The sequence below is a fragment of the Salmo trutta genome, chromosome 14 (genome assembly GCF_901001165.1).
Source record: "Salmo trutta chromosome 14, fSalTru1.1, whole genome shotgun sequence".
Lineage (NCBI taxonomy): Eukaryota > Metazoa > Chordata > Actinopteri > Salmoniformes > Salmonidae > Salmo > Salmo trutta.
The window spans coordinates 34,927,875-34,942,223 of NC_042970.1; the positions used below are offsets into that span (position 1 = coordinate 34,927,875).

The window sequence follows — 14,349 nt, forward strand, 5'->3', positions numbered from 1 at the left end:
CTAGATGAAAGAAGTTTTAAGCCTACTAGAAAGTGTGTGCCCTCAGGCCTGGAGGGAAGCAAAAGTAATGCCACTACCCAAGAATAGTAAAGCCCCCTTTACTGGCTCAAATAGTTGACCAATCAGCCTCATACCAACCCTGAGTAAAGTTTTGTAAAAAAAATGGTGTTTGACCAGATACAATGCTATTTTACAGTAAACAAATTGACAACAGACTTTCAGCACGCTTATAGGGAAGGACATTCAACATGCACAGCACTTACACAAATGACTGTTGATTGGCCGAGAGAAAGTGATGATAAAAAGATTGTGGGGGCTGTTTTGTCAGAATTCAGTGCGGCTTCTGACATTATCGATCATAGTTTGCTGCTGAAAAATCATATGGGTTATGGCTTTACACCCCCTGCTATATTGTAGATAAAGAGTTACCTGTCTAACAGAACACAGAGGGTGTCCTTTAATGGAAGCCTCTCCAACATAATCCAGATAGAATCAGGAATTCCCCAGGGCAGCTGTCTAGGCCCCTTACTTTTTTCAATCTTTACTAACAACATGCTACTGGCTTTGAGTAAAGCCAATGTGTCTATGTATGCGGATGACTCAACACTATACACCTCAGCTACTACAGCCACTGAAATGACTGCAACACTTAACAAAGAGCTGCAGTTAGTTTCACAATGGATGGCAAGGAAAAAGTTAGTCCTAAATATTTAAAAACTAATAGCATTGTATTTGGGACAAATCATTCACTAAACCCTAAACCTCAACCAAATCCTGTAATAAATAATGTGGAAATTGAGCAGGTTGAAGTGACTAAACTGCTTGGAGTAACCCTGGATTGTAAACTGTCACGGTCAAAACATATTGAAACAACAGTAGCTAAAATGGGGAGAAATCTGTCCTTAATAAAGTGCTGCTCTACCTTCTTAAAAGCACTATCAACAAGGCAGGTCCTACAGGCTCTAGTTTTATCACACCTGGACTACTGTTCATTAGTGTGGTCAGGTGCCACAATGAGGGACTTAGGAAAATTGTAATTGGCTCAGAACAGGTCAGCACGGCTGGCCCTTGGATGTACACAGAGAGCGAACATGAATAAAATGCATGCCTCCTGTCTCAAAGTAGAGGAGAGATTGACTTCATCAATACTTGTATTTGTGAGAGGTATTGACATGTTGAAAGCACAGAGCTGTCTGTTTTAAATTACTAGTACACAGATCAGACACCCATGCATACCCCACAAGACATGCCACCAGAGGTCTCTTCACAATCCCCAAGTCCAGAACAGACTATGGGATGTACACAGTACTACATAGAGCCATGACTACATGGAACTCTATTTCACATCAAGGAACTCATGCTAGCAGTAGAAAAACAGATAAAAATACACCTTATGGAACAGCGGGGACTGTGAAGCAACACAAACATAGGCACAGACACATTCATACACACACAATAACATACACACTATTCTTCAGCGCCCAGAAACCTGCTCCTTTTACTCTCTGTTCTGAACACACTAGACGACCAGTTCTTTTAGCCTTTAGCCGTACTCCTTGGAGTGTCATCTGATGAAGATCATCAAAGGTTAGTGCTGCATTTAGCTGTGGTTTTGGTTTTTGTGACATATATACTTGCTTTGAAAATGGCTGTGTGATTATTTTTGGCAGGGTACTCTCCTGACATAATCTAATGTTTTGCTTTCGCTGTAAAGCCTTTTTGAAATCGGGCAATTGGTTAGATTAACGAGAGTCTTATCTTTCAAATGGTGTAAAATAGTAATATGTTTGAGAAATTGAAGTAATAGCATTTCTAAGGTATTTGAAAATCGCGCCACAGGATTCAACTGGCTGTTACGTAGGTGGGACGATTTGGTGCCACCTGCCCTAGAGAGGTTAAATAGGTCAACATACACAAGGCTGCGGGGCCAGACGGATTACCAGGACGTGTACTCCGGGCATGTGCTGACCAACTGGCAGGTGTCTTCACTGACATTTTCAACATGTCCCTGATTGAGTCTGTTATACCAACATGTTTCAAGCAGATCACCAAGAACACAAAGGCAACCTGCCTAAATGACTACAGACCCGTAGCACTCACGTCCATAGCCATGAAGTGTTTTGAAAGGCTGGTAATGGCTCACATCAACATCATTATCCCAGAAACACTAGACCCACTCCAATTTGCATACCGCCAAAACAGATCCACAGATGATGCAATCTCTATTGCACCCCACACTGCCCTTTCCCACTTGGACAAAAGGAACACATCTGTAAGAGAATGCTATTCATTAACTACAGCTCAGTGTTCAACACAATAGTACCCTCAAAGCTCATCACTAAGCTAAGGATCCTGGGACTAAACACCTCCCTCTGCAACTGGATTCTGGACTTCCTGACGGGCCGCCCCCAGGTGGTGAGGGTAGGTAGCAACACATCTGCCACGCTGATCCTCAACACTGGAGCCCCCTAGGGGTGTGTGCTCAGTCCCCTCCTGTACTCCCTGTTCACCCACAACCGCACGGCCAGGCACGACTCCAACACCATCATTAAGTTTGCAGACGACACAACAGTGATCAGGCCACAGTGGTAACTGTGGCCTGATCACCGACAACGACAAGACAGTCTATAAGGAGGCGGTCAGAGACCTGGCCGGGTGGTACCAGAATAACAACCTATCCCTCAACGTAACCAAGACTAAGGAGATAATTGTGGACTACAGGAAAAGGAGGACCGAGCACGCCCCCATTCTCATGTCCAATTTGTAAGTCGCTCTGGATAAGAGCGTCTGCTAAATGACTTAAATGTAAATGTAAAAATTGACGGGGCTGTAGTGGAGCATGTTGAGAGTTTCAAGTTCCTTGGTGTCCACATCACTAACAAACCAGAATGTTCCAAACACACCAAGACAGTCGTGAAGAGGGCATGACGAAGCCTATTCCCCCTCAGGAAACTAAAATGATTTGGCATGGGTCCTGAGATCCTCGAAAGGTTCTACAGCTGCATCCTGACTGGTTGCATCACTGCCTGGTACGGCAATTGCTCGGCCTCCGACCACAAGGCACTACAGAGGGTAGTGCGTACGGCCCAGTACATCACTGGGGCTAAGCTGCCTCCCATCCAGGACCTCTACACCAGGCGGTGTCAGAGGAAGGCCCTAAAAATTGTCAAAGACCCCAGCCACCCCAGTCATAGACTGTTCTCTCTACTACCGCATGGCAAGCTGTACTGGAGTGCCAAGTCTAGGACAAAAAGGCTTCCCAGTTTTTACCCCTAAGCCATAAGACTCCTGAACAGGTTATCAAATGGCTACCCATACTATCTGCATTGTGTGCCCCCCCAACCCCTCTTTTATGCTGCTGCTACCCTCTGTTTATCATATATGCATAGTCACTTTAACTATACATTCATGTACATACTAAGTGCTCCCGCACATTGGCTAACCGGGCTATCTGCATTGTGTCCCGCCACCCACCACCCGCCAACCCCTGTTTTACGCTACTGCTACTCTCTGTTCATCATATATGCATAGTCACTTTAACCATAGCTACATGTACATACCTCCCTCAATCAGCCTGACTAACCGGTGTCTGTATGTAGCCTCACTACTTTTATAGCCTCGCTACTGTATATAGCCTCACTACTGTTTTTCACTGTCTTTTTAATGTTGTTTTTATTTCTTTACTTACCTATTGTTCACCTAATACCTTTTTTGCACTATTAGTTAGAGCCTGTAAGTAAGCATTTCACTGTAAGGTGAATCACCTGTAGTGACAAATAAACTTTGATTTGATTTGACATTGGCATGTCATTTACAAAATAGTCCCCAACACTCTACTCAGAAAACTGGATGTGGTCTATCACAGTGCCATCCGTTTTGTCACCAAAACCCCATATACTACCCACCACTGCAACCTGTATGCTCTCGTTGGCTAGCCTTCACTACATATCCTTCGCCAAAACCACTGGCTCCAGGTCATCTATAAGTCTTTGCTAGGTAAAGCCGACCTTATCTCAGCTCACTGGTCACCATAGCAACACCCACCCGTAGCACGTGCTCCAGCAGGTGTATTGCACTGGTCATCTCCAAAGCCATCACTTCCTTTGGCCGCTGTTACGTTCCCCAGTTTCTGTGTTTTGGGTTTGTATGTGTATATGTTTCAAAATGGCTTCCTGGATTCCAAGCAGCTGATTGGTCGGCCCCATTGAAGATTGGAGCTCTGACCCTCTCATCAGGAGATACAGCTGTCTGCAATTACCGACTCCTTCTGCAGCTTGAAAAGCCAGTGTTCCTTTTTTAGGAGAGAGATTATTTGTATGTCCTGTGTTTCATTGTTGGTCTATATAATTTGTTGTAAAGTATTTTGTAGCCTGTCCTGCAGAGGTATGTTTATGTCAATAGGACTCAGTGTTTTTGACGATTGAAATTGTTCACTTTAAGTTTGTATTATTCTTTTTCATTTGTTCCCGGGTGGGGAAGGGGAAGGCACCTTGGGAGTGCTTAGGTAAGAGGCCTGAGGGTGTACATATACCCGTAGTTTGTACTCTGTCCATGCACACTAGGTAAGACCTGGTCGGACCACCCCCTGTATTTTGGTTAGTGCACCAGGTGGCGTTAAGGTTAGGTAAGTAGGCAGGTAAGGTAGGAGAGAGGACTCTAACTTCTACTTTCTTTGCTTTGGTTCCATCCAGCCCCTTTTTCCCACATTACCTTGTTAAGGAAATAAATTCCCAGCAAACGGTAATATTCTCTAGCTCTGTCATCCTTACCCTCACCTACAATCACATACCTCTTTCACTCCACCGGGAGTTGAGTATAGCAGGGTGTTGCGTTCCCCCTCCAAGAGGCGTGCGTAACAGCCGCCTTTCCGTCCAGTTCTCTGCTGCCAATGACTGGACCGGATTGCAAAAATATCTGAAGCTGGAGTCTTATATCGCCCTCTCTAACTTTAAGCATCAGCTGTCAGAGCAGCTTACCGATCACTGTACCTGTACACAGCCGATCTGTAAATGGCACACCCAACTACCTCATCCCCATATTATTACTTACCCTCTTGCTCTTTTGCACCCCAGTATCTCTACATGCACATCATCATCTGCACATCTATCACTCCAGTATTAATGCTAAATTGTAATTATTTCGCCTCTATGGCATATTTATTGTCTACCTCCCTACTCTTCTACATATGCACACACTGTACATAGATTTTTCTATTCTTTTCTATTGTGTTATTGACTACGTTTGTTTAACTCTGTTTTTGTCGCACTGCTTTGCTTTATCTTGGCCAGGTCACAGTTGCAAATGAGAACTTGTTCTCAACTGGCCTACCTGGTTAAATAAAGGTGAAATAAAATAAACACACACGTACACATGGATTTTGTGTTGTAGATATGTAGTAGTGGAGTATGGGCCTGAGGGCACACAGTGTGTTGTGAATTCTGTAATGAATGTATTGTAATGTCTTAAAAATGTAAAACTGTCTTGGCAGCAGCTAATGGGGTCCCAGAATAAATACAAATACACAATCCCTGTCTCAGTTGTAAAACATCCTCCTTGAACCTGTGTTCAAGGAGTGGATTTAACAAGTGACATCAATAAGGGATCATAGCTTTCACCCTTGATTCACCTGGTCAGTCTATGTCATGGAAAGAGCAGATGTTCTTAATGTTTTGTACACTAAGTGTGTGTGTGTCACGTGTGCCTATAGTTCCATTTAGTCATTATTCCTTTTCCCTCGTGTGCTTCATTTTTAAATGAGTTACTTAAGCATGCTTTAATATTTATTCCTAGTGTGTGCTGTGTTTTGGTTTACTTATTTGAGTGACTTTCCTTTGAATTGGTTAACCCCTTTCGAGCTCTCGTCTCATTGTGTGAATGAGTGTTAATTAAGGACCTGAGCCACGCCCCCAATACCTGAGGAGTATCGGGTTTAATGAGCTTCCCCTGCACAAAGGCAGCTCTCAGACAACATTCATGAGATTCAAGCAAACAACTGGAGAGGACAGGTGCCATAGGCTGTGCTCAGCCACACCATTACCGCCGCGTCTGTGGAGAGGAGACTGGATGAGTGGCACCCTGGTCGGGAAGAGCTGATCGGAACGATCCTGCTCGGGATGAAGAGCCAAATGACGTGTGAGTGCGTACCAAAGGTTTTCAATATGATAATGTTACGGATTAAGCTTTCTCCAGACATGGCCTGCTACGACAGAAGTGCAGAGGCCAAAATTCCCGCATTGGAACCCTATGATGCCAAGGCGACGGAACGCTCCATGCCAAACAGCTATGGACTCTAGCGTGTATGTGGTGTGAGTGTGCCCAGGCCTGTCCTTGTTTTGCGTTCTGTGTTGCTTTTATCCTGTAACCTCCTTTTAATACTAAGAGAAAATTAAGATATTAAAGAACTTTAAATACTGTCTGCCTCCTGCCTGTGTCTGTGGTATTGTATTTGAAATAACTTCAGTTTTTGACATGCACACCCACGCACGCATGCAATGACAAACACAGACACTGCTATAGTTCTGTATTTAGAGTTATGGCGTAGGTGGGACACACTCATGCACTGCTCATGTTACTCGGATCATAAACACTCCAGTCCGCTGTACACCATACACAATCCTGCTGCTTACACCCTCCGCACACACATCTATCTCTGCCTCTTCACATGCAGGCAGACACACACACACCCCTATCCACAGTCCACACACACACAGAATATGTTACTATCTTTGTGGTGACCTAAAATGTATTTCTATTCAAAATCCTATTTTTACAAACCCTAAGCCCTTGCCCTAAAATAGCCTTGGTCCTCGTGGGGACCTGGGAAATGTCTCCACGAGGGAGAATTGTCCTTGTTTTACCATCCTTACAGTCTACCCTAGTTCTTTATCTTCAGCTAGGTTGAGAAGTAATATTGCCCCTATGGTGCATCTGTAGGAATGATGGTTGGCAACAAGGTTTCCAGCTCAGGGTATTAGCTAAAAGGCACAGCACAAGGACACAGGAGCACATAGGGGGTAGGATGAAGATTTGATGGTTTGTAAGGCTGGTAGATAAGTTTGCAAGATATGCGTTTTGATGGGAAGTTGTGAGATGGCATGATCTTTCAGAACAGCCTTTCCCGAGTTTCCATAGAAAACTCATATTAAGGGAAGGACCATGGAAATGGGGAGTGGCTGATGGTTAGGGGTGACTAAAGGGGTTCAGAGGCCAGGTAGGAGGGTGATGGGAGGGATACCGCCATCCCATGAGGCACAATGGGTGGTGGTTCTGGAGGAGGGCAGAGTGCCTGAATGGCAATTGGAGGAAGGGGGCGGAGTTTGCCATCCATCATGCCAGTTGGAGGGTTTGGCTTGTTGGACGCAGGAGGAAGGCTTGGGTTTGGCTCTAGAGCACAGGAGGGGGGGTTGGAGGTGAAGGGTCCTCTTTTCCAGGAGCTGGGTTGGCCCCTAGGGTCAGAGTTGGAGGCCGATGCTTGGTAGGGATTGGTGCACTGTCCGCAGGAGGGGTCTTGGAGGGGCTGGCACGTTGGCCACAGAAGGGGGGCCTTGGAGGATTGGAGCCGGATTGACACCTTAATGTGGAGCCAGATTCGTGCCTTGCGGATCGGAGCCGGATTCTTGGCCCTTGGATGCGGAGCCGGATTTGCTCCTGGATGCGGAGCCGGGGTGACTCCTTGGAATTGTTCAGGCTTGGTTTCTATGGAGGCAGGTACGGTGGATTCCTCTGCGCCAGCAGGAGGAGGTTGAGGGGGTGCCAGTAAGATTAGCACCCCCCTCATCCTTAAGGATGGCACCATTTTGCTGTAGTTGGACACCATTTCGCTTTATTGTGTTATGGGTTGTGTGTAGGTTACTTTGGATGTATCTTAGCATGCCTAGGAGGAGCTGTAGCAGTTGTTCCTTCTTATATTATTTGTGCACCTGTGCCTTGTATGTGTCATAGTAAACTAGGTCGTCTGTCGGATCCATAGCAACAATCGAATCCGGCTCGAAGGACTGAGGAAACGGGTATAAAAGTATCTATATCCACAGTAAAATGAGTCCTATATCGACATAACCTGAAACGCCGCTCAGCAAGGAAGAAGCCATTGCTCCAAAACTGCCATAAAAAGCCAGACTACGATTTGCAACTGCACACGGAGACAAAGATCTTACTTTTTGGAGAAATGTCCTCTGGTCTGTTGAAACAAAAATAGAACTGTTTGGCCATAATGACCATTGTTATGTTTGGATGAAAAAGGGGGAGGCTTGCAAGCCTGAAGAACACCATCCCAACCGTGAAGCACGGGGGTGACAGCGTCATGTTGTGGGGGTGCTATGCTGCAGGAGGGACTGGTGCACTTCAAAACATAGATGGCATCATAAGGGAAGAAAATGACATGGATATATAGAAGCAACATCTCAAGACACAAGTCAGGAAGTTAAAGTTTGGTCGCAAATGAGTCTTCCAAATGGACAATGACCCCAAGCATACTTCCAAAGTTGTGTCTAAATGGCTTAAGGACAACAAAGTCAAGGTACTGGAGTGGCCATCACAAAGCCCTGACCTCAAGCCTATAGAACATTTGTGGGCAGAACTGAAAAACTATGTGTGAGCAAGGAGGCCTAAAACCCTGACTCAGTTACACCAGCACCTCTCAGGAGGAATGGGCCAAAATGATTGTGGGAAGCTTGTGGAAGGCTTCCCAAATCGTTTGACCCAAGTTAAACAATTTAAAGGCAATGCTACCAAATATGAATTGAGTGTATGTAAACTTCTGACCCACTGGGAATGCGATGAAAGAAATAAAAGCTGAAATAAATCATTCTCTCTACTATTATTCTGACATTTCACATTCTTAGAATAAAGTGGTGATCCTAACTGACCTAAGACAGGGAATTTTTACTTGGATTAAATATCAGGAATTGTGAAAAACTGAGTTAAAATGTATTTTGCTAAGGTGTTTGTAAACTTATGTCTTCAACTGTATGGCAGGCAAACAAGTTCCCTACCTTCTCCCTTTTCCACTTGCCTCCTCATTTTTGTGGTAGTGCTGTAATCAGTTGATTGTAAATTTGGATTGAGCAGATATTCCCATATATTTTTGATAACTGCGTATGTGACATAACTCCTCCATTTCTATTCATAATATCATTAATAAATATAATAAAAAAATGTAACAGTTTTTTACATAAAGAATGTTTTTTCGTTAATCAATATATTTGAGTTTAACCATAACATTTGTTGTAATATTTGTTCTATCTTTTCAGGAGGATAAAACTGTAATTGAAACCAGCTTTATATGGCTTGTTTAAGAAAGGGCAATACTTGAAGGAAAATTTCATTTTCAATTAATCGGAAACGAGAATTTGTAATCTGTATGAAGGCAAAAAAGCAATTTTTTAACAAAGGATGAGCTTTTCTTAATAATCTACTGGAGAACCATTTTGGGTTTAAGTATAACTTATGTATGAGTGAAGCTTTTAGTGAGAGGTTTAAAGCTTTAATATTGAATCATTTTAGCCCCACAAACTCATATTCAGTATATAAATAGACACTCTTAATTTTGTATGGCTTAGCATTCCAAATAGAATGAAATATGTTTTGCTCATATGATTTTAAAATTGAATCATCTGCAGTAGGCAATGCCATTAGTAAGTAAGTAAACTGTGATAGGACCAAAGAGTTAATCAATGTAATTTTTCCATAAATAGACAAGTATTTACTTCTCCATGGTTGCAAAATCTTAGCTATTTTTGCAAACTTTCTATTGAAATTAATTGTAAGTTAATTTATATTTTTTGAGATGTGAATACCAAGTATGTCTACTTCACATCCACCCATTTTATTGGTAAACTACAAGGTAGTGTAAACACTGTATTTTTTAATGATTCAATACATAATATGGTACACTTTTCATAATTAGGTTTTAATCCAGAGGCTAGAAAAGTTCTTCAATGAGACTGTCCAGGGATCCAGATTGCAGACTTAAGAAAAAACTAGAGTCATCAGCATACATTGACACTTTTTTTATCCCCTGGATTTCTAAACCTTTGATGTTCTTGTTGGATCTAATTTTAATAGCAAGCATTTCAATGGCTTTAATAAATAGATATGGAGACAATGGATAGCCTTGTTTTACTCCTCTTAAAAGCCCAATACTTTCTGAGAAATAACCATTGTTTACTATTTTACATCTGGGGTTGCTGTACATAACTTTAACCCATTGTATAAGAGATTCACCAAAATTACAGTATTCCAGGCATTTATATATAAATTCTAATCCTACTTTATCAAACGCCTTTTCAAAATCTGCTATGAAGACCAGACCTGGTATCTTCAATGTTCCATAACGTTCAATTGTTTGAAGTAATTGCCGTATATATTATCTCCAATACATCATCCATGTAAAAACCTGTCTGATCAGGATGAACAATATCTGCGATAACCTTTTTTATTCTATATGTTATGCATTTCGCCAGGATTTTCGCATCACAACATTGAAACATCTGACCTCTGTGATTGCCAACAAGGGTTTTGCCACCAAGTACTAAGTCATGTTTTGCAGAGGGGTCAAATACTTATTTCCCTCATTAAAATGCAAATCAATTTATATCATTTTTGACATGCGTTTTTCTGGATTTTTTTGTTCTTATTCTGTCTCTCACTTTTCAAATAAACCTACCATTAAAATTATAGACTGATCATTTCTTTGTCAGTGGGCAAACGTACAAAATCAGCAGGGGATCAAATACTTTTTTTCCTAACTGTAGTTCTCATTATATCCTGCTGTATTCTGACAAAAAAAGGAAGAAGGAAAAAGGAACATAGATTCAAATGGCTGCTAATGGCTGCAAGTAAAAAATGTGTCTTAGGCATCCCATTATATCCTGTTATATCGTGCCATGGCTGTGCCAGAGCCGACCGCAAGCCAACCCCGGGCACTCCCTTATGGGAAAGTTCAACTCACAATCGATTCTGCCACAGCCACTGCATGACAGCAAAGAACACATGTAATACTGATAATCCAGAGCGAGTAAACCTGTTAAACCAACCCTCTCTCCACTCTACACATTATGTTTTATATTCCAGGGTCGTTGCTCTATCACCTCGGCTGTTTTACACCTAGGCCTATATCATTAGGATCAAGAATATAAAAGGTAGCATAAATAGTTTATATAGAATAATATACACCTAATATACCTTTCTCTCGCTTCCATAAGCCAATTATTGTATTGGTTCTACCGTTAACTTGAATCACTTTATCCCAGTGTTAACCAGCCCACACACACTAGAGACAATAACCTTGTTGACAATACCTAATCCATCCATCCATCCATCTATCCATGTGTCACAGATGTCGTAAGGATTAGACCAAAACGCAGCGGGAATGTGTATACTCATCTTCTTTTTAATAGGCAGAAAGAAGGAAAACCGAAACAAAACACACGTATACAAAAACAACGACGATAACAGTCTTTTCAGGCACACAGCTAAACAAGAAACAACTACCCACAAAATCCCATAGAAAACACCCCTCTTAAATAGGACCTTCAATTAGAAGCAACTAGGAGCAGCTGCTTCCAATTGAAGGTCAACCCAACAAACACCACATAGAAATAGACATACCCCGAAACACTCTAAACAAACACCCCTCTTAAAACAGAACATAGCCCAACAAACCCCGAAACACTCTAAACAAACACACCCCTGCCACATTCTGACCAAACTACAATAACAAATAACCCCTTTACTGGTCAGGACGTGACACCATGTATCAGAACAATAATAATTATTTACATGTTTTATATTGAGAAGTATTTTTTAAATGTAAAGGGTAATACCAATTATTTTAGGATTGTATAGGCCTATTCCAATAGAGAATCTAGGCAGGTTTTTAATTATATAGCCCTTCATCCTAGCCCCATGATACATCTATTCATATTAAGTTTTATCTTAAAAGCTAATCATTCCGATTCACATCGGCGAACAATCTTCAAATTAAATACATAAAAAAATCATAAAGAGAAAAAAGGTCAGCCTTACCCATCGTCGCCTTCCCCTAAATCAAAACCTGATATTACATCCATATAGTCCAAAGTTCCATATTGCCTAAATAGAAAAAGGATAAGTTTATCATACCCATTCTGCATTACCATAAGTCCAACCTTATTTGAAGTCCACATAGTCCACGGTTCCATAACGCACTAATAAAAACAACAACAAAAAGTTGTTCATGCAAAAAAAAAATGTTTTTGTAAAAAAACAATGAATCCATATTTGTACTGTGTAATGTGGTGCAAATGTGTATTGGGGACTTTGTAATCTTCGAGTCCTTGAACATTTTATTATTTACATAGAATTTATCGACCACTAGATGAACATTCTGCTTCTCTGCTCAGAGCCTTTTGAAAGTGGGGTACAGGGCACATCGTTTCTCAACTATTTCATGAGGAAATTGTTCATTATTAGAGAATGGGGTTTTCTTCAATTCCCCACCCTGTTGTAACAAGGACATTTTCATTTTGTAGAGGATTAGCATAGCTACGATCGGACGGGGCCTTCCCTCTGCTCTGCTACCAAAATGGTGAGCTCTTTGAAAATCAATTGTTTCCACCCCAGCTAGCAATGAGGAATCGGCCCAGAAGCGGACCTCTTCCGGGGGCCGGAACTGATTGGATCGACCCGGAATCGGATGTCGGACTCGGCCCGGAATCAAAATGAATGACTGCCAGGAATCGGCCCAAGTACATCGGGCTGTTTCTGTCTACTGGAATTCAGCCGACTTTGCTAGCATCCTAATCCCTGTCACATGACGTCGGCCGAGTCTGACTCTCAGCCGAGTGCCCCGACTCTCAGCCGGAATCGGCCTAGACCCACTGTGCTAGCTGGGACCTGTTCGTCCGTCATCTTGAGATTACGTTTCATGAACACCTTGATTTTTTCCTCCGGTGACTGATAGTTTTCATTTTCATCCTCCTTTATTCCCATTATAACAATATTATTTCTCATACTTCTGCACTTTAGATCAAGTAATTCGGCTTTCATTGTTTTATTATCATACCGTAGCCTCTCTGTGGTGTCTTTTAGGGAGTCCACGGTAGTTTTCAATATCGTATTTTCCACTCGTATTTCTTCTATTATTTTATTACTGTAATCCATTCCTGTTTTTAAGGCCTCAACCAACCCCTGTAGGCAATAGATCCCATTTTTTTAACTGCTCGCTCATACTTGTAAGCAATGCTCTATCTTTTGGAGACGTAGTTATAAAAACGTCCCCCTCCAATGTTAAGTTTGGAATTTTAGACGGCGGCTTTCCTCCTGTTTTGCTCGCAGAACTCGAGGAAAGGTCTTCTCTTGTTCACTTCAATGTATCCGTTTCTTTTTTGAGCATATCAAAATTATGATCAATAAATAGTTCCAGATGATCTATATTATCTAGAATGTTTGTTTCGAACTTATCAGCGAATCCTCCATTTTTGTGATTAATTCATGGGACAAGCTGTGCCTAACACACTGCCACCTGCCACGTCATCCACCCGGAGTATGGGCTTTTAAGGTGAGAGCTTATGCTGCCCTTTGATAAGCAGTGCCCGCTTTGTCAAAGGCAGGGGCGCCAAATATTTTGCTTGTCCATTCCCAGCGTGCCTCTCCAGGGTGCTGTTGGAGAGACGCATCTCTGCAGCGCACCTCCAACGTTCCTTAAAAAAAAATAATTGAACTAAAAAATCATGTACCAGGTACAGGATATGGTAGAAATAGTATGCAGCCTTTTTTCTGTGGCCTATAGGCTGGAGATAAAATGTATGACAATTTAATGAGATGGACACTTTTTACATCATGCAGGTTTCTCCGATCAAATAGCCTGACCTAAATGGCGCTCAATCAAATAAAAAATGATCTGTCATGTTAACAAGCAACATATCCTAAAAACAGGACAGGTCAAAGTAAAATGGACAATATGCAATGGACAATCACAACTGTTGCCCAGGAGTTTCACCCCATTGTCATGATCAGTGGTTTCACGTTTGACTCTACATACATTTTTGACAAGCTGATCATAGCGAAAAAGAAAATACTTCTGCATTTCCTGCTGTGTAAACACATTGCAAATAGGCTCATAATAACTCCTGATAACGTTGGGTAGCTGATATTCAGAGCTTAAATAGCCAAATTGATAAGTCATAGGAATCAGGACTAATACAGCCAATGCAATGGCCTGTTTTACAAATGGTGGGCCTACCACATGGATGGGCATTCATAAAATTCCATTGTGGACTGACATGGTAGGCTACACCCCAGTAAGCACGAGCCAACGACTTTTTTTGGTCCTGTCCGGACGTCGTTCTTTTATGTTTTACAAACGGTAGG

The 14,349-nt window shown here is 42.1% G+C and overlaps 1 protein-coding gene across 1 annotated transcript in view; it reads right to left on the reverse strand.

Annotated features, from left to right (window-relative positions):
• LOC115207907 (fidgetin-like) overlaps positions 1-4,062 on the reverse strand; it is a 32,666-nt gene extending 28,604 nt beyond the window's left edge. Inside the window, exon 1 of the mRNA XM_029775468.1 lies at positions 4,045-4,062. The gene's annotated coding sequence lies outside the window, so the exon portion shown is untranslated. The remainder of the gene's footprint in view (positions 1-4,044) is intronic.
• Positions 4,063-14,349: the final 10,287 nt, after the last annotated feature.